We start from the raw sequence: 16548 nt of genomic DNA, 5'->3' as shown, positions 1-16548 counted from the left end.
TGAACAGGAGCTCCGAGCTGGATGTCTTCAGGATGGACCCGCTCTGCGCCAGATGGATGAATATAGAAGATGCCGTCTGGATGAAGACTTCTTGCCGGCTGGATCCTTCAAGCGGGACTTCAAGAACTGTAAGTGGATCGTCGGGGGTTAGTGTTAGGTTTTTTAAAGGTTTTTTGGGTGAGTTTTATTTTTAGATTAGGGTCTCGGCGGTAAAAGATCTAAAATGCTTTTTTATTTTGATAGGGCTATTAGATTAGGTGTAATTCTTTTTTATTTTTGATCATGTGTTTCCCCCCCCCCCCCCCCCCCGTAATTTAGTGATTTTTATTTATTGTAACTTAGTGTTTATTTTTTTAGGTAATTTAGCAATTTTTAATAATGTTTAAAAGTAGATTTAAATAATTTGAGTAGGGTAAGGGTTTATTAATATGTAATTTAATTAATTAATTTAATTGGTAGTTTAATTTAATTGTAGTATAATAATTAGGGTAGGTTAATTAATAGTTTAAAAATAGTTTATTTTAATTCTACAGGTAAGTTTAAATTTATTTTAAGATAGGGATGTTGTAATTTTAATTTAAAGAAGGTTGGCTTGTTAAGTTTAGGGGTTAATAACTAAATTTAGTTTATGGTGATGTGGGGGGCTGGCGGTTTAGGGGGTTAATAGGTTTAGTTAGTGGTAATGATGTGGGAGGCAAGAGGTTTAGGGGTTAATAAATTTATTTAGTGGCGGCGTGGTCCAGGAGCGGCGGGATAGGGGTTAATAACTTTATTTAGGTGTCGGCGGGGTCCGGGAGCGGCGGGATAGGGGTTAATAACATTATGTAGGTGGCGGTGATGTCGGGGGCGGCAGATTAGGGGTGTTTAGACTTGGGGCTTTTGTTAGGGTGTTAGGTGTAAACGTTACTTGTTTTCAACCATTTAAATCAATGGGATATCTGGCAGCATCAAACATAAGCTTTCTGTGCTTTCAGACTCCAATTGATTTCTATGGCATCTGCCGCCTCCAGGGTGGTGGATTGAAAACCAGGTACGCTGGGCCGGAATAGCCACAAACGTACCTGTTGGAATGGATTCACTCTTATCTTTCTCACAGGTCTTTTTCTGTGTCATTTGCCGGCGACTCCTCTTCTCCAATGCCTCTGTCTGTTGGAGTACCTCAAGGATCTGTTCTGGGTCCTCTACTCTTCTCCATTTATACTTCTTCACTGGGTAAACTTATCAACAGTTATGGCTTCAAATACCACCTCTATACTGATGACACCCAGATCTACCTCTTCACCCCTGCTCTCTCTCCCTCTGTCCTTTCTCATGTCAGCGACTGCTTATCTGGTATTTTTTCCTGGATGGCCTCTCACCACCTAAAGATTAAAATGTCCAAGACTGAGCTCCTTCTTATCCCCCCTCAAGCTCTATGCCGAATTGAGACTTCTCTATCCCTGTTGACGGCATCACCATTTCCACATCGCCCCAAGTCCGCTGCCTCGGAGTTACACTTGACTCAAATCTATCCTTAGCCCCCCATATCCAATCGCTTTCTACATCCTGCCGCAACCATCTACGCAACATTTCCAAGATTCAACCTTTTCTGTGCGCTTACACCACAAAGCAAATAATCTACTCCCTTATTATTTCCCGACTTGACTACTGCAATAACCTACTTACTGGCCTTCCTCTTTCCCGCCTCTTCCCCCTTCAATCCATCCTAAATGCCTCTGCCAGGCTGATCCACCTTTCCTGTCTCTGCTGCACCTCTCTGCGTGTCCCTTCATTGGCTCCGCATACACAGCAGAATAAAATTCAAAATTCTCACCCTTGCATACAAAGCGCTCACCAACACCGCTCCCCTCTACCTATCCTCTCTAATACACAAGTATACTCCAACCCGCCCACTAAGATCCAACAATGACCTGCTCCTTGTATCTGCGACTATCACCTCCTCTCATGCTAGACTGCAGGACTTCTGTCGTGCAACACCTACCCTCTGGAACACTCTCCCTCGTGCTGTCAGGCTTTGCCCTAATCTTTCTTCCTTTGCTCTCTGAAGACTTTTCTGTTCAGAGAAGCCTACCACCCAACTCAATAATATTTCTCTTACCTAACAACATTTCCCTTATCTAACTCTGCATTAACATCTTTCTCAATCTTGCAGTCCTCACCTCCTGTTTCTCAACCTCCTACCCTTCTAGATTGTAAGTTCCCATGGGAATAGGGCCCTCGATTCCTCCTGTATGTGTTTGTAAATTCTGTCCTGTCTCTTAGTCTTAAAAGTTTTATATTATTGTTTTATTTAAATGAACTGTATCCATGGACAGCGCTGCGGAATATGATGGCGCTTCATAAATAAAGTATAATAGTAATAATAATAATAATAATTTGATAAATGGGAAAAGGTGTCAAATAGAGCCGAATGTGTATTCGGAACATCTGTAATGACGTAAGCATCGATCTGCGTCAGATTGAGACCTGATGATCGTATGTTACGTCACAAATTTCAACTTTTGACGGTCTGTAGGCTTTGATAACTAGGTCGGATCAAGCTCGCAATAATTGCACTGCGGAATTCCGGCGTATTTGCGGTTGATGGCTTGATAAATATCCCCCCTGGAGCACGGCATTGCAGAAAATAACACTACCATCTAGTGTTCTTGCAAATGGATAACATTCTTACAAAACTTCTGCCATATAGTTCTCCAGAAACCGCCTGCTTCTAAGCATATGTTCCTGCTTTTTAACAAAAGATACCAAGAGAAGGAAGAAAAATTGATAATAGAAGTTAATTAAAAAGTTATTTAAAATTGCATGCTCTATCTGAATCATCAAAGAAAAGAATTGAGATTTCACATCCCTTTAATAGGTTAGATGGAACATGAAAGTTAAAGTAATACTTTTATTGAGATACATCAAGCAATTTAAAGAGACTTTTGAGTTTACTTCTATTATCAAATATATATATATTTTTTTACTTTGTATCCTATATTGAAAAGCATACCTAGGTAACCTCAGAAGCAGCAATACACTACTGAAAGCTAGCTGGTGATTGGTAGCTATGCAATAGCCTCTTGTCATTGGCTCACTAGATGTGATCAGTGAGGTCCTAGTAGTGCATTGCTTCTGTGCTGCTGACTTTAACTATGTGCCACCCTTTTGCAGGGGTTAAACACATAATTGCAGTCAATAGTATGATAATATAATGCTCTTTTTACACTTGCATGGTTCTTTAAAGGGATACTAAACCCACATTTTATTCGTTCATGATTCAGATAGAGCATGCAATTTTAAGCAACTTTCCAATTTTCTCCATTATCAAATTTTCTTCGTTCTCTTGGTATCTTTATTTGAAAAAGCAGGAATCTAAATTAAGGAGCCGGCCCATTCAGGTTCAGAACTCTGGATAGCGCTTGATGATAATGTGACAAAATTTAGCCACCAATCAGCAAGTGCTGCCCACATTTCTGCTTTTCAAATAAAGATAGCAAGAGAACAAAGGAAAATTGATCATAGGTATAAATTAGAACGTTGCTTAAAAATGCATCCTCATTCTGAATCATGAAAGAAAAAAAGGTGTGTTTAGTATCCCTTTAATTCAAATATGTTTAAACAGATTGAAATATATATCAAATATATAGTTAAGTATCATATTCTCAATTGCTTATTGATACAACTCTTACATTATACAGAGGGGTAGATATTTCCAGATCTGAGAGGAATAAGCTGTTGTATTCAGCACAAGAAAATACAATTTTCTTTAACTGTAATACAATTTAAAATACCCTATATTAACTGAAAGAATGATATTCCTTTAATATCAGAGGCTGATAACAGTGTTACATGACTATAACTCAGATTTGGTAACAGAAACAAAGAACTAGAAAACTTGTCCTCTCTAGGTTATTTGTTATAGAGGAGCTATAACACCACAACTCTCCATAGCTCAAGATAATATATATTTTATGGCTTTCTGCACAAAATAAATGGGAGAGAAAATTTGTTTTCAATGCAGATTAGCAACAAAAAAATAAATACATTTTAGCTATAAATCTAATTACCAATTGAGGAAAATATTACATCTGTGGCTTAATTAAATTTAGTTTCAGAAATCCTTGGAAAAATGAATGTGTTTACTGTTCATAACATAATTGCCTTTGATATGATTAGTCATAGATTGGTAAACATTTTGGTCCTTTGTTTCCATCAACCAATATTGATGTTACAATGGTTTGTCTAAAAATATCTATGTGCAATAGTCTGTGTGGTGAATATAATAGAAATAGAAATAAAATATGGAAACAAAAGCAAACAGTGGTGTGCTAAAGTTTGCATTTTCAGTTACACAAATATCAACGTGGACTTTGAGATATGTAAAATATATTCTAATATTGCACACTTATAAAGGACAATGAAAGCAAATTTACAAATGTGAAACTGTGTGGTTTCTTTATTAAAAACATAGAGGCCCATAGAGGCCCATTTATCAAGCTCTGAACGGAGCTTGAGGGCCCGTGTTTCTGGCGAGTCTTCAAACACCTCCCTGCTGGTGGCCCATTGGCCGCGAGTCTGCAGGGGGCGACATTGTACCAGCAGGTCTTGTGAGCTGCTGGTGCAATGCTGAATAAAGAGAGTGTATTGCACTCCGCATTCAGCGATGTCTGTCGGACCTGATCTGCAGTGTCGGATCAGGTCTGACAGACATTTGGTAAATCGGCCTCATATTCTCAGTTGATGAATAACCTTGATTCTTGTGGCCATTTCTTGTGAGCTGTTCTTTGAGGGGAGTGATGAATTGCATTGCAGACCACTTACACTCTGGTATTCAGTTTGCTTCTTCAAGTTCCCAGGCAAGGAGGGGACATTGGATATGGAGAGTTGGTGTGGGCTAGGACATGGTGGTATTTTGGAGAAGCAAACACTCGCAGCTAGGGAAGCGCTCAGACACAAACAGCGTGTCTAGTCCGATCACGTGACGCTCTTCACGTAGTGTACACACCCTTTTGCTTGACGTCCGTGATGACGTATCAGTTTCACTCATCTGCTCCGGTGCAAAGGAAAACGGAGCGCTCCATCCACGCTCACCAAACAAACATAAGAACAGCAAAGTCCAGCGCACCCGGTAGCAATGAGACTCAACAAAGTAATATATGCCAAGTAGTTACCTGTTTATTTAGAACATGTGGAAAAAAGGCTAAACAAGCCAAATATGCCTAATGGCAAAGTACCATGGTCACTGAGGATTACTATGTAGCAACATAAGGAAACGCGTCTGACCTATTTTATTCCCTATCCTGCTGCCTGTCTTTTGCTGTTATTTCCTGACGTGTTGGAGTACTTTGCCATTAGGCATATTTGGCTTGTTTAGCCTTTTTTCCACATGTTCTAAATAAACAGGTAACTACTTGGCATATATTACTTTGTTGAGTCTCATTGCTACCGGGTGCGCTGGACTTTGCTGTTCTTATGGTGGTATTTTGACAGTTTACTACCCTGTTTTTCTATGACTGAACTAATGGGGAATTGGATGAAAGGATATTATTTTAATTTGACAAGCTCCCAAAGCACATCTTTTATTATATGGATCCCGCAGAGTTGACAGTTACACTCAACACTGTGAATAGTTTGATGACTGCACGCTGGAAAATGTATTCAGCATTGTCTATATGTTGAGTTCCTTTCCATACTGTAATGTTAATTATACTGTCCCCAATAATCAAAAGTGCTATGAGGCAGCAAAATATTCAAAGAGATCTGCCACTATGTTGAGCGAGCCTGTTGAACTATTTCAAGCTCTCCACATAGCGGCATCGTCGAAAAGCGTTTACTATACATGCCTTTGGCCAATATGGTCAGCAATGCTGGGTGTTGTCTAAAGCCAGCATCATCGACCATATTGGCGATGTATAGTAAAGGGATCCCTTGAATATAACTGCCGTGTACCTAACCACTAATCCTAATACCCCTAAACCGAAGTACCACACGATCGCAAACTAACACTACACTAATAAAGATCTAAACTGCTACATACCTACCACAAGTATCTATTAAACCCTATGCCGCTAGAAACCCACCGCAAGTATCTATCTATTAAACCCTATGCCATCAGATACCCACCGCAAGTATCTATTAACTCTTATGCCACCAAATACCCACCGCAAGTCGCTAACTATTAACCCTATGCCGCCACATACTCACCGAAAGTATCTAACTATTAACTCTTATGCTGCTATAAACCCCCCATTTACAATACAAGTAACCCCTCACCCCCCAAAATAACAAAATCTAACTAAAAAAATCTAGCCTAGAAAAAAAAAGGAAAATTAAAAACACCTATTCTTAAACACACCAAAAAAGCCCTAACGCCCAAAAGTGGTATTCTCCATTGAATAATCTAGCTCCTCTTGATCTGATGTTGGGCCCTCTTCATCCCGGCTCCTTGTGCTGGGGGCCCATCTTTGCAGCGGCAGAGGCGGACTTCAACAGCCTCTTCCGCCATCTCTGCTCAGCAATCTTCTGACCTCTTTATGCGGTCACTGCCGCACACTGAAATTTCAGAAGCATGGAGCCCCAATATATAGGGGTTTAACTTAATTCCGATTGGTTGATTTTAAATCAGTCAATCCCTATTGGCTGATTTAAATCAGCCAATAGCAAGAACGTTTTTAAATTTCAATTCTAATCATCTAATAGAAAAGGATAATTAGAATTTAAATTTCAAAACGTTTTTGTTATTGGCTGATTTAAATCAGCCAATATGGATTGAGTGATTTAAAATTAGCCAATCAGAGTTAAGAGGCACCGCTATATATTGGAGTTTCGCACTTTCGTAATTTCAGTGTGTGATGGCGACCACATGAAGAGGAGGGCTCCAGGAAGAGAGCCGATGAACAGAAGATGGCGGAGCTGAGGCGGCGGAAGAGGCCGCCAAAGTCCGCCTCCGCCTCCACAAAAATGGGCCCCTGGTGCAAGGAGCCAGGATGAAGAGGGCCCAACGTCGTATCAAGAGGAGCTGAATTACTAAATGGTGCGTACCACTTTTGGGGTTAGTTAGGGCTTTTTTGGGTTGGGTTGTTTTATTTTTAAGAATAGGGTTTTTTATTTTAACTTTTCTTTTCTAGACTAGGTTTTTTTTTTTAGTTAGATTTTGTTATTTTGGGGGGTTAGGTTACTTGTATTGTAGAGGGTTTTTTGTAAAAAAAAATTTGTGCTAAAAGAGCTGATCACTTTAGTACAATGCCCTACAAAAGGCCCTTTATGAGCTATTTTCATTTAGTTTAGTGTTAGGGTTTAGGGTTGTTTGTTTTTTTGGTAGTTTTTTATTTTATGGGCCATGTAGTTTAGTGTTAGGTATAATGCTGTTTTTTTATTTTGGATACTGTAGTTTATTATTTTTTGTAACTTAGGCTTTTTTTTTTTTTTTGTAACTTAGTGGGGTTAGTTTAGAGGGGGGGGGTTAGGAGTTAGTGTAGTTCTAGTTTGCGTTGGGAGGTGGTGGTTTAGGCCTTTATCTCCTAACCACCCCTCATACTTTTATGTGGGTTGATTAGGTGATTATTGTTAGTTAGTATTTAGTAGGCCTTAATCTTCTAACCACCCCCATACCTGTATTGGGGTTGATTAGGGGACTATTGTTAGTTAGTATTTAGTAGGCCTTAATCTCCTAACCACCCCACATATCTGTATAGGGGTTGATTAGGTAATTATTGATGGTTACCATTTATTAGGGGGTTGATTAGGTGATTATTGATGGTTACCATTTATAAGCCCTCAATCTCCTAACCACCCCTAATACCTGTATTGGGGTTGATTAGGTGATTAGGTTAGGGCAGTTTAGGGGTTAATAGTGTGTTTATCTAAACATTTTAAAATAGTATGACTTCTTATGTATAATGCATATTTTTTTAACTATTGTATATAAAGTAATATGTATTTATTTTTTCTTGTGTTTTTTACTTTAAACATAAATATATATTTTCAAATATATATTTATGTTTGAAATAATAGCAAACAACCATTAAAGGGACACTAAAACCATTTTTTTCTTACATGAATCAGATAGAGCATGCAATTTTAAGCAACTTTCTAATTTACTCCTATTATCAAATTTTCTTTGTTCTCTAGCTATTTTTATTTAAAAAGCAGGAATGTGATGCATAGGAGCCAGACCATTTTTGGTTGAGAACCTAGGTTATGTTTTCTTATTGGTGAGTAAATGTAAGCCTCCAATGAGCAAGCGCTATCCATGGTGCTGAACCTAGAATGGGCTGGCTGCTAAGATCTACATTCCTGCTTTTAAAATAAAGATAGCAAGAGAACGAAGAAAAATTGACAATAGGAGTAAATTAGAAAGTTGCTTAATATTGCATGCTCTGAATCATGAAAGAAATTTTTTGGGTTCAGTGTCCCTTTAAATCCCTTTTAAAATATCTTCAATACTTTGAATAATCTACATTGTACATGACAATGTATATTATGTCAAGGAGATGGTGGACCAGATTTGAAATGTCCCCCATTCTTCCCAGAAGGTAGCACCCACAAACAAGTGGTATTCCTAGGTGCCTCATCAAATTGCTGACAAATTGCTGACAACTGCTGACAACTGGTCACTTGATCCCCAGCACCTGCTTGATTGGCACCCCTTTTAAGAAATGGAATTGAGCCCCGGTCCGGCACTGAGTTCCAGGAGCCCAGCTATGCCGGCAAGATTTTGATGGCCACCCGGTGGTTGGCCTCCAGGGTTTTAGAAGGTTGCACTTAGGAACGGAAGTAATTACAGAAGGGTACACTCACTTAGGAAATGTCACATTAGAAAGTTTGGACGAAAGTGCAACATTTAGCAGCAGAAAGCACATGAAAATTAAATATATGGCAGTAAATGCAAGAAGCATGACGGGTAAAAGATGGGGGGGGGGGGCTGGAGCTCTTAGTTGCAGAAGAGACTGAAACTTGGTGGGATGATTCACATGACTGGGCAGTTAACCTTAAGGGTTATACTTTATTTAGGAGGGACAGGAGTAGTAAAATGGGTGGAAGAATTTGCATGTATATTAAACCTGACCTTAAACCTACAGTAAGATAAAGGTGATACTGTAGAGACCATGTGGGTTGAAATAAAGAGTGGGGGGAAAAATCCCAACAAAAAAGATTACTTGGAACATGTTACATGCCCCCAACATTAATGACATGGAGGAAACTCAACTACTAATGCAAATAGGAAAGACTGCTAATAATAACAGTGCTGTAATTATGGGAGATTTTAACTACCCCAACATAAACTGGGCCAATGAAACTAGCAATACAGCTAAGGGAGACAGATTTTTAAATGTTCTCAGGGATAACTTCTTGTCACAATTAATAGCGGAGCCAACTAGGAATAAAGCTATATTGAATTTAGTGCTATCAAACGATACATACATAATATCAAACATAGAAGTCAAAGAACATTTGGGTAATAGTAATCCTAACAAGGGCACATTTGCAATCACTTTCCATAAGCAGTGGCTTAAGGGTTCCTAATTTAAAGAAAGCTAATTTAAATGATTTAAGGAAATTGTTAAATAACATAAATTGGGACTAAATATTCTCTAATAAAAAATACAGAGGATAAATGGATAACATTCAAAAGTTTTTTTAAATAAATAATTATAAAATGATCAACACATACCACATGGTTATACAAGTATAATAAATCCAAGCCAATGTGGCTAATTAAAAATGTATTAATAGAAATTAGGAAAAAATATAGGGCATTTAAATTATTTAAAGAAAATAGTACAGACTCAACATAACACACATATAAGAATGTAACAAAGCATGCAAAAAGGCAATCAAATTAGCCAAAATTAAAGATTAATTGCAAAGCCTAAAAGGTTTTTTAAGTACATAAATGGCAAAAATAAGTGGCATGATTAACATTGACAGGGAGAAGGCTGAGGTACTAAAAGCAGTTTTTTTCTTCAGTATACACAAGAGAGGAACCAATGGAAGATACTTTGAAACAACTAGAACAAGCCCATACAATTAACTAGGTTATTTCAAGAGGATATCAGGAAAAAAATGGATAATATTAAGGTAAATAAAACTTTAGGCCCAGATGGAATACACCCAAGGGTTTTACGGGCACTGTTATGGACAAACCTCTACTCTTCATTTTTAAAGACTCAATATCCTCATGCATAGTACCCCAGGACTAGTGTAGAGCTGATGTGGTGCCACTCTTTAAAAAGGGAAACAGAGCTGATCCAGGAAGCTATAGACCAGTTAGTCTGACATCAACAATGGGGAAGATACTTGAAGAGATTTCGAGTTCAAATCAGCATGGTTTTATGAGAAATAAATCATATCAAACTAATCTAATTAGATTCCATGAGAAAGTAAGTAAAAATATAGATAAAGGGGAATCAGTTGATGTGATATACTTAGATTTTGCAAAGGCGTTTGATACAGTGCCACATGAGAGATTAATGTACAAAAATAAGGGACTGGGAATAGCTGAAAATGTAAGATAACGGATAAATAACTGGATAAAAGACAGGGAGCAATAAGTAAAAATAAACGGATCATACTCAGATTGGACAAAGGTAATCAGTGGAGTCCCTCAGGGATCAATACTGGGCCCTGTTCTTTTTAATAATTTTATTAATGACTTTGAGCAAGAATTAAATAGCAACATCTCTATTTTTGCAGATGATACAAATCTGTGTAAGGTCATTAGGTCAGAGCAGGATGGAATTGCTTTAAAAGGGGATCTACACAAATTAGAAGAATAGGCAGGTAAATGGAAACTGAGATTTAATACTGGAAAATGCAAGGTTCTAAATTTTTGAAGTAAAAATAAGCAGGCAATCTAATATTTAAATGGGACTACACTTAACCAAACAGAGGAGGAAATAGATTTTGGAGTAGTAATAGATAACAAGCTAAAGATGGGCGCACAATGCAGGGTAGTGGCTTCTAAGGCTAATAAGATACTAGCATGTATTAAAGGAGGCATTGAAGCAAGGGAGGAAAGCATAATTCTGTCACTATATAAATCCCTTACAGTCTTAGAAAAAATTCAGAGAAGGGCCACAAATCTAATAAGGAGAATTTAAGCTATGAGGAGAGGTTAGCCAAACTTGTTCTGTTTTCTCTAGAAAAGAGGCACTTGAGAGGTGACATGATTACTTTATATCAATATATTCAAGGCCCATATACAGAAATAGCAGAAGGTCTGTTTATTCAAAGAAAATTGTTTGTGACAAGAGGTCACAATTTAAGGCTGGATGAAAGGAGTTTTAATTTCCTTCAACGAATATTTTTTTCATTGTAAGAGAAATAAAATTGTGGAACTCATTACAGAGGTAGTAAATGCCAATACTTTAGATACATTTAAAAATGGTTTAGATACATTTCTGTCTAGGAACATAATTCAGGGATATGATTGCTTGTGTCAAATGAGTCACCTTTTTAATGGGATTAATTTAAGCTCAACTGGAGCTTTTTTTGTAAGTATATTAAGATTTGTATAGGTTGAACTAGATGGACTTTTATCAACCTCATCTACTATGTTATGTTACTATGCTAATTTAGTTACATAGCTTCAAAGTTATAATGGGGAGTTTATTATTTAGTATAGTTTATTATAGTGAGATATTTTTTGACAATAGGCAGCATGTGGGAGTTAACGGGGGCATCCAGGAGAGTGTTGTTTAGACATCAGTGTAAGCGGTATTAGGGACTTAGTTGAGCATTCTGGGGGGGGGGGGTGTAGGTTAGCTGTGGCTTAGGTGTAAGCGGTCATTGGGAGGTAATGAAGCAAAGTAGTTATAGGCGTTCAAGGGGAGTAAGCGGGGTGTGCTAGTGGATACAAAGGAAGTATAAAAACATTCCCAGGTTTTTATGCCCACTATATAAAGTTTATTGTTCTTTGAGACCATAGGGGCATCATAATGGGAGGCTTATTTTCTTTTTAGTCTTTCAGTCTATATTAATTTTGGTACTTTATAACAATACATTATGGGCTCTATTTATCAAGCCTTTCGCCTCTCTGCGACTGCAGGTTCTTACAAGAGACTGCTGCTTTCAAGCTACTTCTCCTCTTAGGTGGAGAATTTTAATCTCCCCTTTCTCGTCCGACAGGGGAGATTAACAGCTCCAGCCAGCGTGTGATTGGCTGTGCACAGTCAGGGGGTGGGATAGGAGATGCAGTATGGGAATACTCAGAATTATGAAATAACCAACATAGTTAGTAGTGAAAGATTAGTGAGTCCCCCTTATATTTGTTTAGCCCTTGTGGGTGATTTATATCACAATTATTATTTTAGAGTAGGGAACTTTTGTACTCGCTTTTCCTATGTTGTTTGGAATAATTACGCTGCTTTGTACTGATCTCATTATTATTAGGTGATAGGTGGTTTGGCATTTAATTGTATTTGCTATCTATATGATCTTTGTTCTTCATGTATATACAAAGGGGCTGGGACATACTCTCTCTTTCTGTTTTAACTTGTGTTTTATTTGTATTCTGTGTTTTCTGTACACACAGGTTCTATATTCTTTTATTGTGATTAGTAAAAGTCACATATGAATTGCCCCAGTGGGCTATCTATTATATTATTGGGTTATCCCCACTAGCCTTTATACAGTCTGTTATGCATATACTTTTGTTTCAGGATTTAAGTGATGGTAGTGCACAATCAGCGCATCTTCAGTAATCTCAGTGCTTTTGACTCAAGAGGATAACCCATCACAGTAACTTTCCTACTCATCCTCCTGCCCTGACCCTTTTCCTTCCTTTTTTATTAAATCTCTCATTTCTTTCATAGTATAGCTCCCTTCTCCAAATTTACATTTATTATCTCAAGCTATTTCCTGTTTATTTCAAGATATCAAGTTTAGTAAACTGACAACTGCAGACGTCCTAGAAGATATTTATATATATTGGCATGCCAAGTAGATCATATTAACCTATATTCCAAAACACAAACATTTCAGGTGTGATGGCCAAGAAGAATTTATTAATCTGCTAAGAGAAAATATTGTGAAGCAAGAGCATAATATAAAAGATTTGAGTTTTCAATGACATTAAAAGAAATGTCAGAGAAGGAATCTGGGAAGACAGAACTGGATATGCATGAGCTGAGGAAGACTGATATAACAAGAGAGGAAGGCAGGTCCTAGAGAGTGTAGTCAGTGGCGTCACTAGGCTTGGTGTCACCCGGTGTGGTAACTCATGGTGTCACCCCCCACCCCAAGTAATTTAAAAATAAATAAATATATATATAGCGTATATATAAATATATATATTTACATATATATGTATAAATATATATGGTATATATATATATATATATATATATATATATATAGGGCTTATATAAATATATATACAGTATATTTACATACACACAAACATATATATATATATATATATATATATATATATATATATACATACATTTATTTATATACACACACACACACACACATATATATATATATATATATATATATATATATATGTAAATAATAAAAAAAAAAAAAATATATATATATATATAGACACACTTAAAAAAATTGGGTTTAGTGTCCCTTTAATAAAATGCTATATTTCTTTACAGCAAGGATGCCCAAAATATGGTCCAAGCCCATATCTGTCATCAGTAAAAAATATATATATATTTTTTTAAAAAGCAGCTAGATGCATCTTATTACATAATGAGCACATGAGTTTGTATAGATTTTTTTTTCATTAATACTAATTCTTATAACAAAAAATGTGCTAATCATCTATTTTTATTTTGAGCGATTATTATTAGCATGTCCGTGTCTAATGTGACGCTGCCTGTGCCAATTGCACCGTTAGCAACTGGCCTTCCAGAAAAAAAAGTTTAGGAGCCCTTTTGTTGGAGCATTACATTTTTAAACAAATTCCTTTTTTATTATGTGTCAAACTGCTTCAAAAGGGTTAAACATGAAGTTAAAATTGCACTCCAGGAACAAACCACTTCTACTCCAAATGAGGATATGGATTTGGCCGATGCATACTGAAATATGTCTGCTCCCTTTTGCCGGGATTATTACATAGTAAAAGTAAATAATCTGACATAGGGCATTTTATTTTTTATAACTTAAAGTCCCCTTAACAACCAGTTGTATCACCAAAAAAATCTTTTAAAATCAATTAGGATTTAATTTACTACAAATACACAATGGTCCTGCTTTGGGAGCCCAGTCATTCTTTCCCTTCTTCCTCTATGTAAACGGACATGTAAGTCAAAATTAAATTTCATCTTTCAGATTAATTTTTTTTTTAATTGTATACTCTAAATTGCTCTATTTTTATTAAACGTTTTCTCTTCGTATTCTTGTTTGAAATTTTGCTCATTTCTAGGATACTGAGGTAGGCTCAGGAGTGTTTGTCTAAAGCGAAAAAATAACTTCTGTTCTAACTTCTTCTTACCGGTGATCCAGATTCCAGTCCCCAGTCCAGATGTCACTCACTCTGATCCACACCAGCCGCCTGTTGTCCCACTCTCTGAAGTTCCTCCTCAAAGTTGCGCAGCTGCAGTGATTCTTGCTCCTCCCCCTTAGCCTGTTCGTTCCTCTTCAGTCACGTTCCACCACTGTGGTGGTAGTTAAGCTCCAGAATGTGTTGCAATGTCTGAGACTGTGCATGAGCCAGCCAGCAGCTGCAATGTGTGTGTGTGGGGGGGGGGGGGGGGCATGCTGCGCTGCACAGTGCACAATAATAATAGTTTAATGACGAAACCAAACCGATACGATAATAAAAGTATTTATATTACAAAATACAACTTGATGGTGTGTAGTGTCACCCCCCCCTTAGGGTGTCACCCGGGTGCGGGCCACATCCCCCGCACCCCTTAGTGACGCCACTGAGTGTAGTGACAGATGTATTAAAGGGAGGGTAATAATAAGGCAGGAACTTTTTGGGGTTTCATTACATTACGCACCTGTGCTGATTTTCGGCATTATAAATTCATCCTTAAGTCCTACAACTCTGCGCTCATCCTGGCCAAACAAATCTATTTCTCATCCCTTGTGTCATCTCACACATCCAACCCCAGAAAGCTGTTCTCAGCCTTTAACTCCCTTCTTCGTCCGCCTGCATCCCCGCCCACTACAAACCTTACTGCTCAGATTATTGCAGATCACCTCAAAAATAAAATTGACACCATTAGAAAACATATCTGCACCTCACACCTCTCAAATCCAGAAATCCTGCCCACCCCTTCTATGAACAAAACTCTATGCTACTTCCCTCCTGTAACAGAGGAAGAAGTCTCTGTACTCCTATCCTTGGCTCATCTCACAACCTGCCCACTTGACCCTATTCCTTCACATCTTCTTCTAAACCCTACCCTAACTCATCTCTTTAACCAATCTCTCACCGCTGGCACATTTCCTGATACATTCAAGCATGCGTCAATCATACCAATCCTAAAAAAGGCCCCTCCACCCCTTTTATCTATTGACCTGTCTCCTTACTTCCCTTTGCTTCAAAATTATTGAAACAACTGGTCTATAATCGACCAACTCAATTTCTCACAACTAAATACTTACTTGATCCACTACAATCTGGTTTCTACCCTAAACACTTAACAGAAACCGCTCTTACTAAAGTAACAAATGACCTGTTATCAGCTAAAGCAAAAGGCCACTACTCCTTACTAATTCTTCTTGACTTGTCCATTCTCTCCTCCTAAAAATACTACATTCATTTGGCATCCGAGACACAGCCCACTCCTGGTTTGACTCATATCTCTCAAACCGCTAGTTTTCAGTTTCCTTTAACAACATATCTTGTGATACTTTGCCTCTCTCAGTTGTAGTACCGCAAGGCTCTGTCTTGGGTTCCTTGCTTTTTTCTCTCTATACATCCTCCCTTGGAAAACTAATAGCCTCCTTTGGATTCCAGTACCACTTTTATGCTGATGATACCCAAATCTATATTTCCTCTCCTGATATCTCTCCCTCTTTACTCAACCAGATTTCCAACTGCCTCTCTGCAATTTCATCTTGGATGTATTCACACTACCTCCAACTCAATCTGTCCAAAACTGAACTGCTTTTTATTCCCCCCCTCTTTGAGAAATCCAACACCTGATATTTTTCTGATGGTTGGAGACTCTATTCTCAACACCTCACCCCAGGTCCGCTGTCTTGGGGGTCACACTTGACTCAAAACTCAGATTCAACCCACATATACAAGCACTTACCAAATCCTGCCGTTCACACTTACGCAAAATTTCCAGAATTCGTCCCTTCCTTACTCAAAAAATTACAAAAATACTTAAATCCCTCATTTTGTCACGCATTGATTATTGCAATCTACTTCTAAATGGCCTTCCAAAACACTGCCTCTCCCTCCAATCTACTATGAATGCTTCGGCTAGACTCATCCACCTAAGTTGCAGATCTACATCAGCTGCTCCGCTCTGCCAGTCTCTACACTGGCTTCCCATACACTCCAGAATACAATTGAAATTATTAACCCTAACTTACAAATCACTCAACAGTCTAACTCCCAACAATATTCCCCATCCCGTCCTCTTC

The sequence above is a fragment of the Bombina bombina genome, chromosome 3 (assembly GCF_027579735.1).
Source record: "Bombina bombina isolate aBomBom1 chromosome 3, aBomBom1.pri, whole genome shotgun sequence".
NCBI lineage: Eukaryota > Metazoa > Chordata > Amphibia > Anura > Bombinatoridae > Bombina > Bombina bombina.
This window is presented reverse-complemented; position numbering follows the sequence as displayed.